At 47.9% G+C, this 22,277-nt stretch overlaps 1 protein-coding gene across 25 annotated transcripts in view; it reads right to left on the reverse strand.

Annotated features, from left to right (window-relative positions):
- The window catches only part of NRXN2 (neurexin 2), a 336,628-nt gene that overhangs the window by 93,400 nt on the left and 220,951 nt on the right, over nucleotides 1–22,277 (reverse strand). The window lies entirely within an intron of this gene.

Consider the following 22,277-nt stretch of genomic DNA (forward strand, 5'->3'; position numbering starts at 1 on the left):
TCACGCAGGTCAAAAATAGAGTAGAAACGTCTCCCTCCAAACCATCCTGGTCTCTTCTGGGCTCAGAGCAGGAGTTTAATTGAGACCTCAACAGCCCCCTTAAAACCAACATTTGCAGGTGGACTTTTAATGTCAACTATTTACTTGCAGAGAAAGCCTCCTAAATGGTGCACCAGGTAGTAAAATTTGGGTTAGCCATTTGCTGGCTGCTCGGGGAAGAGGCTGAGAGGGTGTAGGGGGAGAAGAATAAATGTTCTTCCCTTTGATGACTCTGGATTATTGTATTTCCTGTTAAACAATTTTTATGGAGCTGCTACGTTTTTTATTTTGTCCTGGTCATCTTGAAACAAGGCAATGAATCTTTGACCCTGGTCTCAGACGGAGGAAAGTTTAACGATTGATATATATACTTAATTGAAGTGTATGAGGTTGACGGGAGCTCGGCTGTGTGGGAGGTAAAATGGCAGGAAGAGTGAACATGTGCAGAGTGCTTTGGCCCTCCAGCCAAGCTGCTCCAGGCCTTGAAAAGTTTCCTTCCTGTGCCGGGCATTTATTTTTGCCTCCGAGGGGGCTCTCTGAGCTTGGCTGTTTCCTTGCAGACGTTTCATTAGCCAACCAGGGAACTTCATCGGGGCTAGAAGGGAGTGGGGTTTGCCGAGAGAGGAGGAGGAGGAGGAAGACATAAGGAAGAAGAGGAGAGGGAGGGAGGAGGAGGAAGAGGAGAAGGAGGACATAAGGAGGAGGAGGAAGATGAGGACATAAGGAAAAAGAGGAGTGGGAGGAGAAAGAGGAGAAGGACATAAGGAAGAGGACAATATGAGGAGGAGGAGGAGGAAGATGAAGAGGAGGAAGACAAGGAAGAAGAGGAGGGGAGGGAGGAGGAAGAGGAGGGCATAAGGAGGAGGACATGAGGAGGAAGGAAGAAGAGTGGGAGGAAGGAGGAGAAAGAGGAGAAGGACATAAGGAAGAGGAGGACATGAGGAGGAGGAAGAAGAGGACATGAGGAAGAAGAGGAGGGAGAGGAAGGAGGAGGAAGAGGAGGGCATAATGAGGAGAAGGAGAACATGAGGAGGAAGAAGGAAGAGGAGGGGGAGGAGGACGACAACTGTGGGGCCCTTAGTATTCTCTGAGCATGGTTGTTTTCTTGCAGACATTTCATTGCCCAGCTAGGTAACATCATCAGTGCTAGTGTGGTTTGCTCTCAGTTTATGTTCCATAATATTATTATCTAGAATATAAACTGAGAATAAACCCCACTCCTGACTAGCACTGATGGTGTTACCTAGTTTGTTTGGGTAACAAAACACAAACTAACACCAAGCACCCCTCGTTTCAACCCTGAGCTACAGTAGAAATATTCTGCTTTACTGCTAATGTTGCCTTTATATTCCCCCCCGCCCCCCAGCATCCATGTCAATGAGATCTCTTCCTCCTGGGTTGCTCAGGTGGCTCTCAAAAGCTCTGCTAATTACGGCCAATGAGCCTTGCGAGAGGATAGGCAGCTCGCAAGGAAACGCTTCCCGTAACTAAGTGGAAATGATGGTGGGGGCCCCCATTACACCCCCAGGCACATGTAGGAATCAATGCACTCTGGGGTTGGTGGATGCTTTTAGCACAGAAATTTATCCCAGGAAGAAATCTTAAAATTTGTAAATATCCGGGTGGGGGTGGGGAAGGAGAGGTGGACACCTTTCAGAGCACGGGTGGGCAAACTGCGGCCTTCGGTCTGTTCACGGCCCTCGTGGGAAGAGTTTCTCTACGTCTCGCAATGGGGCTGGTGCAAATTTTAGATTTGCACGACGGTGACAGGAGACGTGGGGCAGCGCAGGCCCGCCTCCCAGGTGGATGCGGAAGAAGAACACAGCGCGAGCTGCGTTCACACAGCAGGCTTGGAGAAAAAACACACCAGGTGCATCTGCCTTCACTTTCGCCAATTTGGGGGAAGGAGGCAGTGGGGGGGGGGGAGGGTTGAGAAGGTTCGCGCACAATTCTGGGAGGCGCACACTGCAAAATGGCATCCTGCATTCAATTGTACAATGAATGGACTTCAACTCCCAGAATTCCCCAGGTAACAGATAATCAGAGTCGGAAGGGACTTTGTAGGTCATCTAGTCCAACCCCCTGCCCAAGCAGGAGACTCTAAACCATTTCTGGCAAATGGCAGTCCACTCTCTTCTTGAAAGCCTCCAGGGATGAAGCTCCCACAACTTCTGAAGGCAACTTTTGTTCCATTGGTTGATTGTTCTCACTGTCAGAAAATTCCTCTTTATTTCCAGGTGGAATCTCTCCTTGTTCAGTTTCCATCCATTGTTCCTTCTCTGGCCTACAGGTGCCTTGGAGAATAGCTTGACCCCCTCCTCCTCTCTGGGGCAGCCCCTCAAATATTGGAAGACCGCTATTATGTCTCCCCTGGTCCTTCTCTTCCCTAGACTAGACTAGCCAGACTCCTTAGACTAGCCAGGCCCAGTTCCTGCAACCGTCCATCGTAGGTTTTAGCCTCCAGTCCCCTCATCATCCTGGTTGCTCTTCTCTGTACTCTTTCTAGAGTCTCAACAGGTGTGGTCTTACTAAGGCTTCATAGGGTGTATTAGTATCTCCCAACCCTGGTTGAACAGAACAGCAATAGCAACTGCAGTACCACTTAGACTTAAGCTGTGCTTTCCAGCCCTCTCTAAGTAGTTTACACAACAATTGCCCACAACAATTTGGATCCTTGTTTTACCAACCTTGGAAGGACAAAAGTTTGAGTCAACTTTGAGCAGGTCAGGATCAAACTGCTGGCAATGGGCAGAGTCAACCTGCCATGCTGCATTCTAATCACTGGGCCACCAGGGCTCACGGAAAAACTGAGAGTAACGGAAGGTTGGAAGGGGCCTTAGAGGTCTTGTAGTCCAATCATCCGCCCAGGCAGGAAACCCTATACCATTTCAGACAGATGGTTGTCCAATGTCTTCTTAAAAACCTATTCATCTACTCGCATGTGCCTGCTTTTGAACTGCGGCGTGGGCAAGAGCTGGAGCAAGGAACAGGAGCTCACCCCATCCCATGATGCTCAGGTCTCACACCTTTCCAGCAGACAAAGTTCAGCATCTATTTAACCTGCGAGGAATTCTTTCAGGAAGGGGCAAAACTCTGCAGCGGGGGAAGAAAGCTGCTGGGAACCCACAGGACTCAGGGTTGGAGAGTGCGATGCCAGCCATCACACAATGACTAGGGGAGGCAGAGAGGGGGCAATGGGGAGAGGGGCTTATATGTTAACAAAATGGCACACACAACAGCGCGGCTACTTATACGCAAAGCGCAGGGCCTGGGTTGTAACCCTCCCACTGGATCTTCCATCCTGGCTTACTTAACTTACTCATTCAGGTGAGCCTGTTTCTAGCCTGAGTCATTTCCCATTTTTAATTTCCCAAGGATGCAACTGGAGGGGCCTTGGGAGGCCCAGGAGCATTAAGCCTTCCAGCCCACCGGATCATTAAAAATCCCCGAGCAACTCTAAATAAAGAGGATGGCAGGAGGGAGGGCTCTTTCACAGCACTACCAGCTCCTTAAGGCATTTTGTCTTTTTAAAGAGGTATGCAGCGTGCCTCCAAACCAAACCCGTTGGAAAAAAACCACGAACCGGTGCCCAAATGATGCGGGAAAACCTGAGGAAGCAGAGCAGGGGGATCGCTCACGTGCCACACGTTTTATGGGCCCCACCTGGGCAGCACTCAGAGGCTTGACCACCCCTCTCCCACATTCCACGGCTCAAGCCACAGGAATTCACCCCCACCACCAACCCTGCCTGGAGAGCTGCTCCAGGCCTCGGGGAAACAAATGCATATTTCATAGCTCCGCGGCGCTGCAGCAAAATGCTGGGCAAATGGAAATGTGCACGCATGCGCCTTTCGTTCAGGGAGAGAGGGCAACGTCTCGCACTCAGCTCTGATGCCACCGAGAGGAGGATCGGCCTCTAATGCAGGCTTTCTCAAGCTTGACCACTTCGTGGACTTCAACTCCCAGAATTCCCCAGCCAGCAGTGCTGTGCTATGCTATGCTATGCTATGCTATGCCATGCCATGCCATGCCATGCTATGCTATTTACAGACCCCTCACATCCAGGACATAAACTGTTTCAACTCCTACCCTCAAAACGATGCTATAGAGCCCTGCACAGAAGAACAACTAGACACAAGGACAGTTTTTTCCCGAAAGCCATCACTCTGCTAAACAAATAATTCCCTCAGCATTGTCCAACTATTTACTAAGTCTGCACTACTATTACTGTTAATCTTCCCATCACTCCTTATCATCCATCCCCTCCCACTTGTGACTGCATGACTGTAACTTTGTCCCTTGTATCCTTACGATTTATATGGACTGTTTCTTTGTATGATTTGATGGCTTATTGTCCCCTATGACTATTATTAAGTGTTGTACCTGATGATTCTTAACTCTTGATGAATGTCTCTTTTCTTTTATGTACACTGAGAGCATTTGCACCAAGACGCATTCCTTGTGTGTCCAACCACACTTGGCCAATAAAGAATGCTATGCTATGCTATACTATGCTGGCTGGGGAATTCTGGGAGCTGAAATCCACACAATGTAAAGTGGCCAGGCTGACACACACTGTGTCAACTCATAAAATATTTCTATGGTCTTTTTAGAGTTGCCAACAGAAAGGGTGGGGGGAGCAGTGCGGCAGCTTGCAAACTGAAAGTGCATTCCATCAATAGTTGTTCAAAGATAGTAACTAGGGGACTGAAGTTTCTGCCAGGCAAAATTCTATTTGGAGAGCCTGATGGATGACTCTTGGCTACGGAGGTGTCCCATTGGAGAATAGGAATTAGGATACACCCGGGGGTGGGGGGGAAACCAAGGTCAAGGGTGACACTGAATGAGGTGTCTCAGAGTCAGCTACGCCCAGGCAGTGCTGGCATATTAACTCCCAATAAATTCTTTTCAAGTTTTGGAAGTTCGGCTCGAGACTCGTGATTTAAATGGGGGGTAACTGCTGGACCCCTGACACACCGCTCTAAAGCCTCTGTAGGTAGGTAGTCCTCGACTCACAGCCACAATTGAGCCCAAAATTTCCATTGCTAAGCAAGACTGTTCAGGGAGTTTTGCCCCTGCCACAGTCGTTAAGCGAATCACTGCAGCTGTTAAGTTAGTCACATGGTTATTAAGTGAATCTGGTTTCCCCATTGATTTCTCTTGTCAGAACATCGCAAAAGGGGAGCAGGTGACCCCGGGACATTGCAACTGTCATAAATGCGAGTCAGTTGCCAAGCGCCTGAATTTTGATCACGTGACCATGGCGATGCTGCAATGGTCATAAATGAGAACATGCATCAGTCGCTTTTTTTCAGTCCCTGTTGTAACTCTGAGCAGTCACTAAGTGAACTATTGTACTACCTGTCTTGCCTTTTTCTCAGCTTGATCAGGTACGGCATGAAATAACGAAACTGCAGGAAAAATCAGTCAATGGAACCACTTTCCTCCCAAAGTTGCAGATGCTCCATCAAGAAAAGATGGGGACAACTATTTGTCGGAATGATACACGGTCTTTTGCCTTGGGTTGGACTAGAAGACCTCTAAGGTCCCTTCCAGCTCTAGGGTTCCATGCCACAGGTTTATAAACAGGTATAAATCACGTGACCACAGGGATGCTGCCACGGCCATAAGTGTGCAAGAAGTTTCCTAAGTCCCTTTTTTCCCAGTGGGTTGTAACTTGGAGCGGCCACTAAAACAGCGATTCTAAGTGACGGACTACCAGTATCCACTCCCAGTTCGGCCATCATTCAGAGTGGGTTGCAAGGACCGCCACTTCCCTTTCTTTAGCGCTGAGGGCCTTGCGGGAAATATCAAAGGGCCCCTTCAAGGCATCAGCTGCATTCACACCACTCGGGAACTGGAGCTGCCAAAACCTCTGGCAGGAAAAAAGACTCTGGGGCTGCATTTTCACCCTGGGCCTGAGCTGGGCTGGTTTTAAGCTTAGGCTTTTATTTTTGCCCCCGGGCGTTGGGACGGGCTGGACCAAGGGCCAGTCAGAGGGTACCGCTTCGGGGGTGTGTGTGTGTGTGCGTGTGTGTGTGTTAAAACAAGTTTACCAGTGGTGGGAATCAAAAAGATTTACTACCGGTTCTGTGGGCGTGGCTTGGTGGGTGTGGCTTGGTGGGCGTGGCTTGGTGGGCATGGCGTTTTTATTTTATTTTTTTACTTTTTTGCAGTTACCCCCCCCCCCACCCGTTTTTGGGGCCTTCTGGGCCTCAGAAGAGCCTCTGGGGGGGCGTTTTTGCTCCCCTAAGGGTCCTCTGGGGCTCGGGAAGGCCCAAAATGGAGAGGGGGACTCCATTTTGGCCTTCCTGGGCCTCGGCAAGGGGAATCCCGGCACAGCTGATCGTATGAACAGCTGATTGTTGGGAGGGGAAAAAGAAATACCTTAAGGGCGAGCGTCAGGTGGGCAGGGCAAGCGAGCAGCAGCGACCAGGTGACCAGGTCGGGGGCGTGGCCAGACTGTTTGTGACCCACGCCAAATCCTTGCTACTGGTTCGCTCGATCTGGTGCGAACTGGCTGAATGCCACCACTGAAGTTTACATTTCTGAACAATTAAGCGTTGAGTGCAGTATTTTGTTGAAAGTGCAAAGAAGTGCAAAGTGCAAAGAAGAGCAACTATAACGATCAAAGGCCTGGGGACTAAAACATAGGAAGAAATGGTTGCAGGATTTGGGGTTTGGGCAGTTTAGAGAAAAGGAGCATTGGGGGTGACAAGATAGCAGTAGTCCAGTATCTCAGGGGCTGCCCCAAAGAAGAGGAGGGGGTCAAGCTATTCTCCAAAGCACCTGAGGGCAGGACAAGAAACAATGGATGGAAACTAAACAAGGAGAGAAGCAACCTAGAACCAAGGATAAACTTCCTAACAGTGAGGACAATTAACCAGTGGAACAGCTTGCCACCAGAAATCGTGGGTGCTCCATCACCAGGGGTGGGATTCTACCCGTTCGGACCAGTTCTATAGAACCGGTTATTACGATTCTGCGCCGTTTGGAGAACCGGCAAATCACACCCCTGGCTGGGCCCTCCCCTCCCCACCCACCCCACCCAGGAGGCTTCCCTTAGGCCCAGTCAAGGGTGGTATTCAGGGGGTTGGGGGAGGGAGAAGTGGCCTGAGAGCAGAGCTGAACCTTCCTTAGGATTGAAGCTTCCATTTTTCAGTGCAGACTCAGGCAGCAGATTGCAGAAAGGTAGATCTCTGAGTGAATCTGTGATTCTGAGAGCAACTCAATCTGCCTGCCTGCTTTGCCTAATTTTGGGTAAAAGTTGCTCTTTTTTTAAATAAAAAATTCAATCTTTACATATATATTTATAATATTTACATACCAGCCACGCCCAGCCAGTCACATGACCACCAAGCCACACCCACAAATTAGGCCATGTCCACAGAACCGGTTGTTAAGAAATTTGAATCCCACCCCTGTCCATCACTGGAGGTTTTTACAAGGAGATTGGTCAGTCATTGGTCCAGAATGGGATAGGGTCTCCTGCTTGGCTGGACTAGAAGACCTCCAAGGTCCCTTCCAGCTCTATTCTGATTCATGATTCACCTACTATAACCTGAGATAAATTAGATGATCTCTGAGACTAGTATGGGGTAGTAGACTTCGTGGTGCATAATTGATCAGTTTAAAGTTTAAACCGAGCAAAGTTGAAACCATTTTCTGCACTGCAGGTAGCCTTCCACTTACACGCCGTTCCTTTAGTGACCATTCAAAGTTGCAACGGCACTGAAAGAAAGTGTCTTATGACCGTTTTTCACACTTATGACCGTTTGCAGCACCCCCACAGTCACATGCGCTTAGCAAGTGCTTCATATTTATAATCATGGGATCATCTTCTGACAAGCTAAATCCATGGGGGAAGCCAGGATTCACTTAACAACGGTGTTACTCAAAAAATGCAATGAATTCACTTAAGAACTGTGGCAGGAAAAGTCGTAAAACGGGGCAAAACTCACTTAACACATGTTTCACTTAGCGACAAATTTTGGGCTCCGTTGTCGTCATAACTTGACCTGTACTGGCATATTGCTGTCTTTTTTTTTTTAGATGGGACCGTTAGAGCAATTTGCCAGCTTATGGAAACGCTGAAGTCCTTTGCTACCTGTTTCATTAGCACCTGTCTGGCTGCAGCCAATAACAAAACCACCCATTTCCTCTGTTTCAAAGTGTTTTGTAGATTATGGAGGTGGGGGAACCCCTTAAAATCTCATATATTGGCCTGAGTCGTGGCAGGCAGGTCGGGGCTGAGTCTACTGCCCAACCTCAGAAAACGGATTAATTCCAAGCGCAGGTTCAGTGTCTCCCATCAACCGAACCTTGTTTTTTTCTAATAGATTTGGCCTTGCCAAGGATTTCAACCATCTATTCGACCGTCCACTGTCGTTTTCGATCCTTTTGCTACAGCAGGTTTTAAAAGTAATTGGGCTTTTTATTTTAAATTGATAATTGGGATTTTTTAGAATTAGTTTGCTGGACTGGTTTGGAAGGAAAGGCATTGATTTCCAAGAGAAAGGGGCGGTTGTTGTTTTACCAAATGTATTCTGTACAGTTTTATTTATTTACCCGTTTATAACACCCGGAAACAAACAGCATCCTTTGTGGTTGCTGGATCACACACCTTTCTCCGGGTGTGTCACGGATCTCCAGGAAAAAAAAAACCCTGCGTGAATTTGTTGGGTGGTTTTCAAACGGTGCCTCTTGTGAAGTTATTAGTCTCATCATCATCATCTTCATCAGTAGCAGCAGTGTGGGGAACTATGGCAACTCGATGCCTTGTGGACTTCAACTCCCAGAATTCCTGAGCCAGCCTGCTGGTCAAAATTGGGACGCTTGGCCATTGACTCATATTTATGTCAGTTGCAGAGTCTCGGAGACTGACGTGATTCCCCCTTTTGCAACCAAAGTCAATGGGGAAGCCACATTCAATTAACAGCCGTGTTACTAACTGCAGTGATTCACTTAACAACAGGGGAAACAAAAGTCGTAAAATGAAGCAAAACTCACTCAACAAATGTCTCGTTTAGCGACAGAATTGCAACACAATTGTTGGGCTCAATTGTGGTCAGACGTCAAGGACTACCGAGGTAATCTCTCTATAGGCAGAGACTGTCTTCCTTGCACTGCCAGAACCAAAAATTCTGGGGAGGGGTCAGCTGGTTCTGACCGGTTCTGGAGAACCAGTAGCGGAAAGTTTGAGTAGTTCGGAGAACTGGCCAATAGCACCTCTGGCTGGCCCCACCAATCCCATCTCTTCTCTGCCTCCCATCAAGTCCCAGCTGATCTGCTGGCTCTTCTTTGGTTGCCCTGTATAGGAGAACGGAGCTGGAAAGCAGGTCAGGAGAGGGAATGGGGATTTTACAGTATCCTTCCCCTGTCACGCCCAACAAGCCACGCCACGCCCAACAAGTCACACCCACAGAACCGGTAGTAATAATTTTTGAATCCCACCACTGGGGCCCTCCATATATCAAAATCCTTGTCCATATGATATGAGAGCAGTCTTCCAATATTTGAGGGGCAGCCACAGAAAGGAAGGAGTCAAGCTATTTTCCAAGATACCTGAAGGCCAGACAAGAATAATGGATGGAAACTGGTCAATTCAACCTGGAAACAAGGAGAAATTTCCTGACAGGGAGAACAATTAACCAGTGGAATAGAAGTTGCCTTCGGAAGTTGTAGGAGCTTCATCACTGCAGGCTTTCAAGAAGAGACTGGACTGCCCTCTGTCAGGAATGGTGTAGGGTTTCCTGCTTGGGCGGAGGGTTGGACTAGATGACCTACAAGGTCTCTTCCAACTTGTTAATTTGGTAGGCAGGTAGGTAGGTAGGACAGAAGAAAGAAAGAAAGAAAGAAAGAAAGAAAGAAAGAAAGAAAGAAAGAAAGAAAGAAAGAAAGAAAGAAAGAAAGAAAGTAAGTAAGTTGTGGGAGCTTCATCCCTGGAAGCTTTCAAGAAGAGACTGGACTGCCCTCTGTCAGGAATGGTGTAGGGTTTCCTGCTTGGGCGGAGGGTTGGACTAGATGACCCACAAGGTCCCTTCCAACTCTGTTAATCTGTATCATATTGCTTTCTCTAGACCATCTCCCTTGCCCTGGCCCAAATCTCTAGGTTTTATCATGGATTTCCCCTCTGGTTGATTGCTGCCAATTCTTTCACCCACTCCTCGGCAAGTTATTTCACAGTTATTATTTCAAGGTATGAGAAGGTCTATTCGGAGCACGTAGAAGACAGTTTCTAATGTCCGGAGTTTTCAAACAATTCGGCACATCTGCCACCCAACACCCTAGATTTAACAACTGTTAAATTGCTAAATTAAATAGGGGGCAGCGTGCATAAGCCCACCAACGAGCCTACCGGCCCTGTCCTATTGTTTCTTTTATTTTTCTTCTAGGTATCCATGGATTCATAACTATGTTTTTAGTTATACCTATTATCTTGCAAGCAATTGACAAACCAAATAAATAAATAAATACTGTCGATAAGACATTTAAAAAAAAAAAAAAAGAAGTCTGAAGAGTGAAACGTGGCAGTGCCTGGAAACAGCAGAAGAGAAAGAACTGGAAAAACATCAGACATACAAATAGAAGGAGCACGGAAACCAAGACAGTCCCAATGGTAACAGGCACCTTGGGTGCCACCCCAAACATCTGGAGCACTACATGAACACCGCTGGCATCGGCAAATTCACTCTCCGTTCATTGTTTTACTTGGAACAGCCTCCATTCCTGCGACAATAGCTTTAAATATATATATATATATATAATCAAACAATCACATCTGCCTCTCTCAGGTCCTTGGGAAGGACTCCATAAGTAGACAAAAATGCCAAATCCAACCTGAACATCTGGCTGCCTCTGCGACCATCCATACTAATAAGAATAGAAACAGCTTTTGTGAGAAACGAGACTTGCAGGCAAGTCCTCGACTTACAATGGTTCGTTGAGCGACCGTTTGAAGTTATGATGGCGCTGGAAAAAAGGGAGTTAGGGCCGGATTTTCACAATCACGACCCTGGCAGCATCCCTGCAGTCACGGGATCGAAATTCAGATGCTTGGCCTCATACTTATGACGGTGGCAATGTTCCCCTTTTGCGACCTTCTGACAAGCGAAGGTAACGGGAGAAGCCAGACTCACTTAACAACCAGGTGACTGACTTATCAACTGCAGTGATTATGACAACTAAAAAACCCTCCTTTGGTCTTTTTACCTGCCAGCAGAAAGGGAGTGGGGGGGGAAGCAGTGCATTCCTTAAATGCCTCAGATAATCGCCTTGGCAGCCGAAGCTGTTAGCACACAAGATTATTACTGGAGAGCAAAGCATGACTGATGTCTCTTGGCTATGGATGTGTCCCATTGGAGAATATACATCCGGGGGTGGGGGTGGGGAGACCAGGGTCAAGGGGGAAATGAATGCTGTGTCTCAGAGTCGGTTGCAACCAGGAAACGCCGACATGTCAACTCCAAATAAATGAATCTTTTTTACTCTGAGAGATGCGGCTAGAGACTTGTGATTTGAATAGGGGGGTGCATGTTGGAGCCCTGACAGATTCACTTAACAACCGGGGCGAGAAAGGTCATAAAATGGGGCAAAATTCTTTTAACCAATGTCTTGCCTAGCAACGGAAATTTGGGGCTCGGTTGAGGTTATAAGTTGAGGATTATTGGTACTTACGATCGGTTGCTTAGTGACTATTTGAAATTATGACCTATCTACCGGAGAGCTACTTATGACCCAGATTTACATGTTTCAATTACCATATCCCCTTGCGCTCACATGAGCCTTAACTGGTCGTTGGAGGGCCATTTGCTAGAACATTTATTGAGAGAAATAAGGACTCTTTAGAGGCCTGCCTTGCCTTGCCCACTTGGATCATAACACCCATGGAGTAAAAATATTTGAAACTGGCAGACAAACCGTACTCAACGAGTGGTCCTTAACGGGTCTACGTCTACAAGGAGGGAAGGAAGCAGTGGGGTACCATAAGGTCTTAGGCCCAGGACTCTTCAATATCATCATAAACGACTTAGATGAGGGAACAGAAGGGGAACTCATCAAATTTGAGGATGATACTCAACTGGCAGGAATAGCCAAAACCCGATGGGCTCAAGGTCACCCCATTCCTAAGAGGTCCTTAAAGGGGTGTGCGTAAGTGCACCAGCGTGCCGTCCCCGTCTTACTGTCCCCATTTATCTGTATTTACTCCCTTTGTTCTTGTTTATATTCATACTTATACTTGTTATCTTGTACATGTTTGACAAACAAATAAATAAAAATAAAGATCCAGATGGATCTTGGCAGACTAGGACACTGGGCCCTATCTAACAAAATGAAATTCAATGGAGAGAAAAGTGAAGTCCTACACTGAGGCAAGGAAAACCCAAAGGACACCTATAGACTGGGTGAAACCAGGCTCAATAGCAGTAACTGGGAGAGGGATCTTGGAGTCTTAGTGGACAACCAGCTAAATAGGAGCCAGCTGTGTGCAGCCGCCGCCAAAAAAGCCAATGCAATCCTAAGTTGTATTAACAGAGGGATACGATCGAGATCAAGGGAGGTACTAATACTACTCTATAAAGCCTGAGTAAGGCCACAGCTAGAGTCCTGCATCCAGTTCTGGTCACCACACTATAAAAAAGATGTTGAAGCTCTAGAAAAAGTGCAGAGAAGAGCAACCCGGATGATGAGGGGACTGGAGGCTCACATGTATGACAAACTGTTGCAGGAACTGGGCCTGGCTAGCCTAGGGAAGGAAGGACCAGGGGAGACAGGAGAGCAGCCTTCCAGTATTTGAGGGGCTGTCCCAGAGAGGAGAGGAGGTCAAGCTATTTTCTAAGGCACCTGAAGGCCGGACAAGGAATAATAATGGATGGAAACTGACAAGGAGAGATTCAACCTGGAAATAAGGAGAAATTTTTCTGACAGGGAGAACAATCAACCGCTGGAACAGAAGTTGCCTCCAGAAATTGTGGGAGCTTCATCACTGGAAGCTTTCAAGAAAAGATTGGACTGCCACCTGTCAGAAATGGTGTCGGTCTCCTGCATGGGCGGGGTTGGACTAGATGACCTACAAGGTCCCTTCCAACTCTGTTATTGTGCTTCAAACTTCTATTTAACCCACTCACTCCTTCCAGAATGGCAGTCTCCCATCCGTGCGTGCCCCAGGTCGATCGGCAGAACCGGGTTTTAAGAGCCAAGTTTTCCAATCGTTCTGGCCACCGCCTTCTGCACGGCGCACCCAGGCTGCCAACCTCAGCCGCACATGCACCGAAGGAATCAAAGCAGGAAGGGAGAAAATGTGGGTCACCAACAAGATGGCAAGAGGCTCCCCCCCCCCATCCAGAGCCAAGGAGGAGGAGGAGGAGGAGGAGGAGAAAACGGGCAGCCCTGAATAATTCATCTTCCTATTAAGGCCCGAGGATGGTCTTGGTGGGGGGCTAGAAGAAGGAGAGGCATACACACACACACAGCCCCCAAACCCAAGGACCAAGCCAGGAACCACATGCTGCAGAACTGCTGATGGGGAAGGAAGCGTGGAGAGAGAGAGAGTGTGTGGACATCAAAGGAGGCCGTTCCCCTCGCTGGGTGGGAGTGGAAGCAGCGGAGGAGCCCCCTCGGTGTGTTTCCTGCACAGGGATGGAGGAATGCTCCCCTCGCCCTAATTCTGCGGGGAAGGCCCACAACTGCAGGACCCCCCCCCCCCACCCACCCCCGCTTCCCCTGGAGAAGGCTGTGGGCTGTCTTCCAGCCCCCACGGCCCTTAGCCAGCAAGTCTACACGGACGATTTCAATTCAAGAAATTTGAGAATTCTACTGATTGGGGGGTTGGGGGGTGGAAGTTGAGGGTCCCACATTTCAAATCCGCTCGGTTGTTACGAAGAACAACCGTTGCAGCTCCGCAGAAGAGCCTTCTGGTCTGTTGGTGTTGCTGATCAGGTCAATGGCCTATTTTGAGTGCTGTGGTTCGCTGGCAGCCTGTTCAGACCGCAACGGGATCGGACAGTGGGGAAGAACGGGGACCAGTCCGGGAGTCTGGAGAGGACTCGAATGAGGGTCCTGCATCCAGTGCAGGGATGGGGCCAGGACCATCTGGGAGTCGGGTGCTGCCTCTGGAGTCTGGCAGCAGCGAGGCCGAGGAACAAGGGGAGCCTCTTCCCAGTGTGCGTGTGCACAGAGCTGCTAGAAGGCGAGAGCAGCTGAGACAAAAGGGGGCGACTCGGGAGTAAGGCTGGGAGGTGATTGCCCCTCCCAGAAGGTATAAAGGACAGGCAAAGGCAGAGAAACCTTTGCAGGAAGGAAAGTCGTTCGATCAGTTCAGATTCATTCTTGAAGCTCTTTGTACTTCGGTTGGTTTTTTTCCCTAGTTCCTTTGACACTTCTATTATCGGCAGCATTTCACAGGAAAGAAAGGTGGGTGCGAATGAAAACCATTCCCAGCGTTGAAATAAAACAAGGCTTGTTTTTAAAATAAGCGTGTGCGTAATTACGGTCTAGGAAGCCTTGGTCAGAAGATTGAGTCAGGGGTCTCTCCAGAGGGTTTATGTCTTAGAGCCAGTTTGGTCTAGTGGTTAAAGCACCAGGGTTAGGAAACAGGAGGCCGTGAGTTCGAGTCTCACCTTTAGCCATCAAAGACTGCTGTGAGCTTTCTCTCTCAGCCCAGCCCACCTCACAGGGTGGTGGTTGTTGTTGTGGCGAAGATAGAAGGAGGAAGGTATTCCGGATACGTTCGCTCCCTTGCCAAAAGAATAAAGGCAGGATACAGATCAAATAAAATAAATAAAAATGGTCATTTCAAATGCTACTTCCCCCTCATAACGGTGCCTTGCAGCCGGAGGGCCTGGAGTGGGCCACTGCTCACCAGGCAAGAGGGCCTGACAGGGAGATAACAGCGAAAGGGTGTCACTCAAAAAGCACAGCCCAAGTTTTAAAAAACTTTTGCCTGGCCAGGCAAACTCCTTGGCAGGTCTTTGCACCAAGAGATGCCATCCCTTAAAAACGGGGCCAGTGGTCTTCCCTCAATATGCCACGGTATCCAGGTATCCCTGCTTGAAATTCTTTATGTGGAATCACGAGGACTAGAAACGTGGTTTTATTTTATTCATTTAAAAAGGAAAAGGCCATTTGCCAGTCTTCAGGGCCCAGGCTTCACCCCAGTCACACCCAGGCAGAAAGGAAAGTACCGCTTTACAAATCCTTAGTAAGGCCACACCTGGAATACTGCATCCAGTTTTGGTCCCCACATTACAAAAAAATAAATAAAAGATGTTGAGACTTTGGAAAAAGCTCAAAGAAGAGCAACTAAGATGATTGAAGGCCTGGAGGCTAAAATATGCGAAGAACGGTTGCAGGATTTGGGTTTGGCCAGTCTAGAGAACAGAAGGACTAGGGGAAACCAGATAGCAGTCTTCCAGGATTTGAGGGGCTGCCACAAAGAAGAGGGGAGGGTCAACTTATTTTGCAAAGCGCCAGAGGGCAGGACAAGAAACAAGGGATGGAAACTAAGCAAGGAGAAAAGCAACCTGGAATTGGGGATAAATTTCCTGACGGTGAAGACAATTGACCAGTGGAACAGCTTGCCACCAGCAACTGAGGGTTCTTCATCACTGGAGGTTTTTGAGAAAAGACTGGACAGTCACTTGTCTGAAATGGTATAGGATCTTCTGTTTGAGCAGGGGGCTGGACTAGATGATCTCCAAGGTTCCTTCCAACTCTATTCTGCCCAGAGTTGCGGGGACTCAGGCGGCACAGCTGATGGTGCCCAGCTAAAGGGACCGATGCTCCCACGTGGGGCGAGCCACCTTCCTGAACCCCACCTGCTACAATCTGGAGAAATCTGCCAGGTGTCAAAGCCGATGACGCCTTTTTCCCAACCTGGGCAAATTACACCACGCCGGAAGGCAAAGTTCCAGTGACTCCGGGGTGGCTTTGAAGCCCAAAGGTGTGGAATTCATATTTTTTTGCAATTTTCATCCTGCCCTTCAATCTGTAACAAAAGCCATCGATGTGGCTCACGCGGGCTGGTAAATGGCTGGAAAATGGAGCTGTCTTGGTGTCAGAGGGCATAAATTAAATGCCTGGGCAGCAGACAGGACAGAGAAAATCACTTAACTTCACGATGCTCTTAATCTCTGTGGAGGTTCGGATAATAAATGGGGCCAGGAAAGGATCAGAACAAGCTTTGCCCAAAGGCTGACATTAGACCTCGAAGTATGACCACAATCGAGCCTAGAATTTATGTTGCTAAGTGAGACATTTGTTAGACAACAGATAATCAGAATTGAAAGGGACCTTGTAGGCCATCTAGTCCAACCCCCCGCCCAAGTGGGAGACCCTACACCATTTCTGACAGATGACAGTCCAGTCTCTTCTTGAAAGCCTCCAGGGATGAAGCTCCCACAACTTCCAAAGGCAACTTCTGTTCCATTGGTTGATTGCTCTCACTGTCAGTAAATATCTCCTTATTTCCAGGTTGAATCTCTCCTTGTTCAAGTTTCCATCTATTATTCCTTGTCCGGCCTTCAGTGACTTTAGAAAATAGCTTGACCCCCTTTCCTCCTCTCTGGGGCAGCCCCTCAAATATTGGAAGACTGCTCTCCTGCCTCCCCTGGTCCTTCTCTTCCCTAGACCAGCCAGGCCCAGTTCCTGCCACCGTTCTTCGTATGTTTTAGCCTCCAGTCCGCTAAAATCATTCTGGTTGCTCTTCTCGGCACTCTTTCTGGAGTCTCAACCTCTTTTTTATAGTGTGGTGACCCAAACTGGATGCAGGACTCTAGGCGTGGCCTTACTAAGACTTCAAAGAGTGGTATTAGTACCTCCCTTGATCTCAATTGTATCCCTCTCTTGATACAATTTAGGATTGCACTGGCTTTTGGGGTTGTCACCACATACTGCTGGCTCATATTTAACTGGTTGTCCACTAAGACTCCAAGATCCTTCTCTCAGTTACTGCTATTAAGCCGAAGGAGAAAGGGACGACAGAGGAGGAGATAGCTAGATACTGGTAGTCCTTGACTTACAGCCGCAATTGAGCCCAACATTTCTGTTGTTAAGCGAGATATTTGCTAACTGAGTTTTGCCCCATGTTACGACCTTTCTGGCCACAGGTGTTAAGTGAATCTGGCTTCCCCATTGGCTTTGCTCCACAGAAGGTCGTAAAAAGGGATCACGTAACCCCCAGGAAGCTGTGACTGTCATAAATCTGAAACCAACTGTTTGAATTTGGATCCTGTGACTGTGGGGAATGCTACAATGGTCATAAGTGTGAAAAAGGGTAGTAAATCGCTTTTTCCAGGGCTGTGGTAACTTCAAACGGTCAATAAATGAACTGTCGTAAGTCGAGGACTACAGGTAGCACTGAAAAATGGAACTTAGGACCGTTTTCCACACTTAGGACCTCTGCAGCATCCCTATGGTCACATGATCAAAACATTGGCAGCTGATTCATACTTCTGACAGCTGCTGGGTCTCAAGGCCACGTGACCTTTTGCGATGTTCCAACGGGCAAAATCAATGGGGAAGGCAGATTCACTTAACAACCAGGTTACTAACTTCACAGCTGCAGTGATTTACTTAGCGACCGTGGCAAGGAAGGTGGTGAAATGGGGCAAAACTCCCTTCACAAATTGTCTCAGCAACAGAAATGTTGGGCTCCATTGTGGTCATAAGTTGAGGACTTATCTGTAACTGTATTGCAGGTTGCATGCAGGTCATCTAGTCCAACCCCCCGCTCGAGCTGGAGAATCGATTCCAAATATTCGCCTCTATCTAGGATCGAACTCACAACCCTCCTGATGGTGAGGCAAGAGCTCTGCCTCTAGGCAGGTGGTTGTGATCAGCGCTATATAATCACTGACATTTGAAGCCCCTCGAGCAGCTTCCCAATTCATCTCGGCTGTCGGAGAAAAGGCTTCGATCAATGTGCCCTGTATCTCCCAGGTGAAAAAAGCCAAAAAAAAAAAAAAAAGAGAGAGAGAGAGAGAGCAGCGTGACCTCGCAAGATGATGAGTGGTCCTACACCCCCGCCCCCCACCCTGCAGCCCTTCTCTCGGTTGCGATTTGCAAGGACCCCAAAGTCCTCCGTAATGGATCTGAAGTGGGAAGGTAAACCTGCTAAGTGTGGCAGCTGCAGCTTCCTGGAACTCCCTCCGCCAAGGAGACTGGATTGGGGTGGGGGTGGGGTGGAGCTGATGGGGGTGCCAGAAACAGCAGGGAAAGCCTGCAGACCCCCCGCCCCCCCGCTTCGAAGCAGCAGGACGACGCTGGGATGACGAGAAGGACCAGGGGTGGCATGATTGAGGCCTTCCCATATTGGAGGGTCTGCCCCAAAGAGGAGCGGGGAGGGGTCCACCCATTCTCCAAAGAGCCTGAAGGCAGGACAAGAAGCAACGGGTGGAAACTCATCAAGGAGAAAAAAGCAACCTGGAGCTAAGGAGGAGAGATGCCCTGACAGCACGATTAATCAGCGGAACCACTTGCCTCCAGAAGGTGTGAATGGAAAGAGTGCAGAAAGGAGCCACAAAGATGATTAGGGGGCTGGAGGCTAAAAGAGATGAAGAACGGTGGCAGGAACTGGCTACGTCTAGTCTGGGGGAAAAGAAGGACCGGGGTGGCAGGATAGCAGTGTTCCGCTACATGAGGGGCTGCCACCAAGGTGAAGGGGGGGGAAACTCTTTTCCAAAACACCGGAGGGTAGAACAGAAACCACGGATGGAAATTAAACAAGGAGAGAAGCAACCTGGAATTAAGGAGAAATTTCCTAACAGTGAGGACAATTAACCAGTGGGACGGCTTGCCACTAGAAGTTGTAGGTGCTCCATCACTGGAGGTTTTTAAAGAAGAGACTGGACAGTCACTTGTCTGGAATGGTGTAGAACAAGGATCTTTAAATGTGGCAAGTTTAAGACTTGTGGACTTCAACTCCCAGAATTCCTGAGCAAACATGACTGGAGGAGGAAGAATTCTGGGAGTTGAAGTCCACAAGTCTTAAAGCTGTCAAGTTTGATGACCTCCTGTTCTATCACCTATATCCATCATCTCTCTCTCTCTCCCTGTACCTACCTATCTATTTACCTGTCTAACAATCTATCTTCTATATATCTATCTATGTATCATCTATATCAAGGGTCTTCAAACTTGGCAAGTTTAAGACTTGTGGACTTCAACTCCCAGAATTCCTGAGCTAACATGACTGGAGGAGGAGAAATCACGGGAGTTGAAGACCTGTCGAGTTTGAAGACCCCTGATCTATCTATCTATATCTATCTATCATCTGTCTCTCTAATCAATATATCTGTTAATCATCTATCTATACCTATGTATCCTCTGTCTCTATAACATTTATAGCTCTGTCTATTTGTATCTGTTTATCTTATATCTGTCTATCATCTATCTATCTATAGCTATCTATCTCTTCCAAACTCTGTTATTCTTTGTAGACTTGAAGGACAAACTGGGGTTCCGGATTCAGAAAGAGAAAATCCCAGAATTTCTACTAGTCTCGGTCAAAGCTGACAAGAGCTTAGGATGGGAACTGTGGTCCATCAACATTAGAAGAAGGTGCACCAGTTCTCAACCCTTGCTTGGTAGATGTCTATGGAGATTCCCCGTCCTCCAGGTCGTGGTTGTCCCGAAGGTGCTTTCTTTATCAAGAGGCCACTGGACTTTCTGGTTTTTCTTCTGAAGATGTTTCACTTCTCATCCAAGAAGCTTCTTCGGCTCTGACTGGATGGTGGGGAAGGGAAAGATTGATACTCCTTGCAGATGGCTGGTCATCAAGGAAAAACCAAAAAGTCAGTTGCCTCTTGAAAAAAAAGCACCTTGTATGCCTTTTTGGGAGGGGGGGGCTGTTCTCCAAATGCACCCCCTGGAACACGCCAGCCGTGATGTGTCATCCGTGTGTGCCTCAGCCACTCTGGTTCCCGCATCAGACCATGGCTCAGAGACCCCTGGGGAACCTAAGCTTGGAATCAGTGACTTACAAGCAAAAGGGACGTTCTCCCACCATCCATCCACAAAGGATGAAGCTCAGCTTTGCAAGTTAGAGGTCAACTATTAGACCCTTCTTGCCACCTCTAGTTGCTAAATTTGCCAAGCGGGAGTGGCCTACACCGCCTTTCATCATCCAGGATGCTCAGCCAAGAATGGATGCTACCGTGGTTCTCCTAGCCCATGGCCCACCCTGGCTCAGGTTTCTTCATTCATTCATTCATTTAATTTATATCGCCGCCCATGGCGGCTCGGGGCGGCTTACGCAATGTAAAACCATATTGAAAACAAAAAATAAGAATAAAAAACAATGAAACTAACAAAAAGAATCAAATAAATTAATAAAGTACAATAGAACAAAATCTGGGGAAAAAAATAAAAAGTCCTGCACTCAGGACCTGGAGAGGAGATCCAAAGGAATTGGATCGATCATTCGGTCAATTGATCAGAACGGAGATGGAGGGGATCTTGGAGGTCTTACGCAGGTTTTATGGGGCCAATACTTCACCTGATTCTGACTCTCTGCCTCTCTTTCTACCATCAAGGATTGTCTTAGCTTTTTTTGGCTGCTGCCGCACACGGCTGGCTTCTGTTTAGGTGATTGTCCACTGGGATTTGCATGGTCTCAGTTACTGTTTTTGAGCCAGGTTTTGTCTAATCTGTACTTGTACCTTTGCGGGTTTTTTTTTTTTTTCTGCTGTAGAAAGTTAGCACCCACCCCTCCGAGAAGAATGAAATATTTTAGGAAATATTAAAAAGGCAGAATATTATATTTCCCCAAAAAGAGAAATAAAAAACTTCAGGGAGACAGAAATCCAGCGCTTCTGCTCCCTGCCCCATAGCAGATATTTGGTGCCCCTCGAGAAGGACTGGGCCAGCCTATCTACAAAGCCAAAGACCTTCAGCTCCAGGGTGATGGGATGAAGATACAATCCTCCAGGACGTATCAGGATTATCTAGCAGCAGGGCTCCCCGCATTGCAAAACCACCTGGGGACATTGCATCACCCTCCAGGCTTCAACCAAACTCGATGCAGACAAACATGACCCCACATGGCCCCATGGGAGTCTGACAGCAACCAACAGAATATATGTTCTTGCACAGGAACAGGAAGCACAAGGGCAAGACCCAAGAGAGGGTATAAATAAAACTCTCACTCTGCACTCCATGTGGTCAGCTGCCCAAGACCTCAAACCCACGTGTTTCCTGTTCACCAATAATAAACCATCTTTCCAATCAGCTTCCATGATTCTGGTATCTTTCTCCCCGCTTGGAACTTAACCCAGATGGGTATTTCTTCCAACACTGCCCTAAGTGTAAAACCTTGCTTTTCTCCACATTAAATTTCATTTTGCTGGATAGGGCCCTCCGTTGTCTTATTCCAAGTCTGCCTTGAGGTGGAAGGGGGTGGGGGGTGGGGATTCCTGGAATGAGAGCAGCTTCCAGAGAGGATGTGCCCATGATGTCACCAGGATCAGAGCCCAGCTGGGGATCCTGTAGGGTTTACCCAAAAGCCTCCTCATTTTTCAAAGCAGCAGGCAGAGCTGAGCAAATCCTTGTGATTTGTGTGTGTGTGTGTGTGTGTGTGAGTGAATTTCTCCTACCCCCTCTTTGCACCCACCCAGCAGGCATCTTCCTCTGTTCCCTCCTCCAGGTGTGCAGGCTGGCATTAATTCCTTGCTTATATAAAATAAATATTGATACCAGCATTGGCGTGCCATGAATGGCAGTGTTTTGGCATGAGTAATGGATCCTAATGGGGGTTTATTTTTAAACCAAGGAAACTGACAAAGATCATTAGAACCTTAATAGAAATTCCATCATTTGCATAAGTATGGGAGATTAAAGGCAGAGATTTCTCCATTTTCCCTCTGCAAAGCCCTCCTTCCTCTTTAGAAGCATGGGGGAGGAGGAGGTAAAACCAGCCATGTAACTGGGCTCGATTCTAGGAATTTCTGATCTTCGGTCCTGGGGAATGAGGATGGAATCAGATCCTGGAATTGGGGAAGAAGACGGAGTTCAGGGACTGAAGTTGGAAGGGGCGTGGGAGAAAGGAAAGCCCACTCTTTTCATTTCCAGGGTTGCAACAGAAATTGCAGCAAGTAATCTGTCAGTTAGCTACTGAAAGAAAGGAATAAAGGAATAACAAAATATCAGAGATGGAAGGGACCTTGGAGGTTTTCTAGTCCAACCCCTGGCCCAAGCAGGAGACTCTACAGCATTCTCAACAAATGGTTATTCAATCTCTTCTT

Source organism: Pseudonaja textilis, chromosome 16, assembly GCF_049901715.1.
Source record: "Pseudonaja textilis isolate UNSWEBS1 chromosome 16, rPseTex1.2, whole genome shotgun sequence".
In the NCBI taxonomy this organism is placed as follows: domain Eukaryota; kingdom Metazoa; phylum Chordata; class Lepidosauria; order Squamata; family Elapidae; genus Pseudonaja; species Pseudonaja textilis.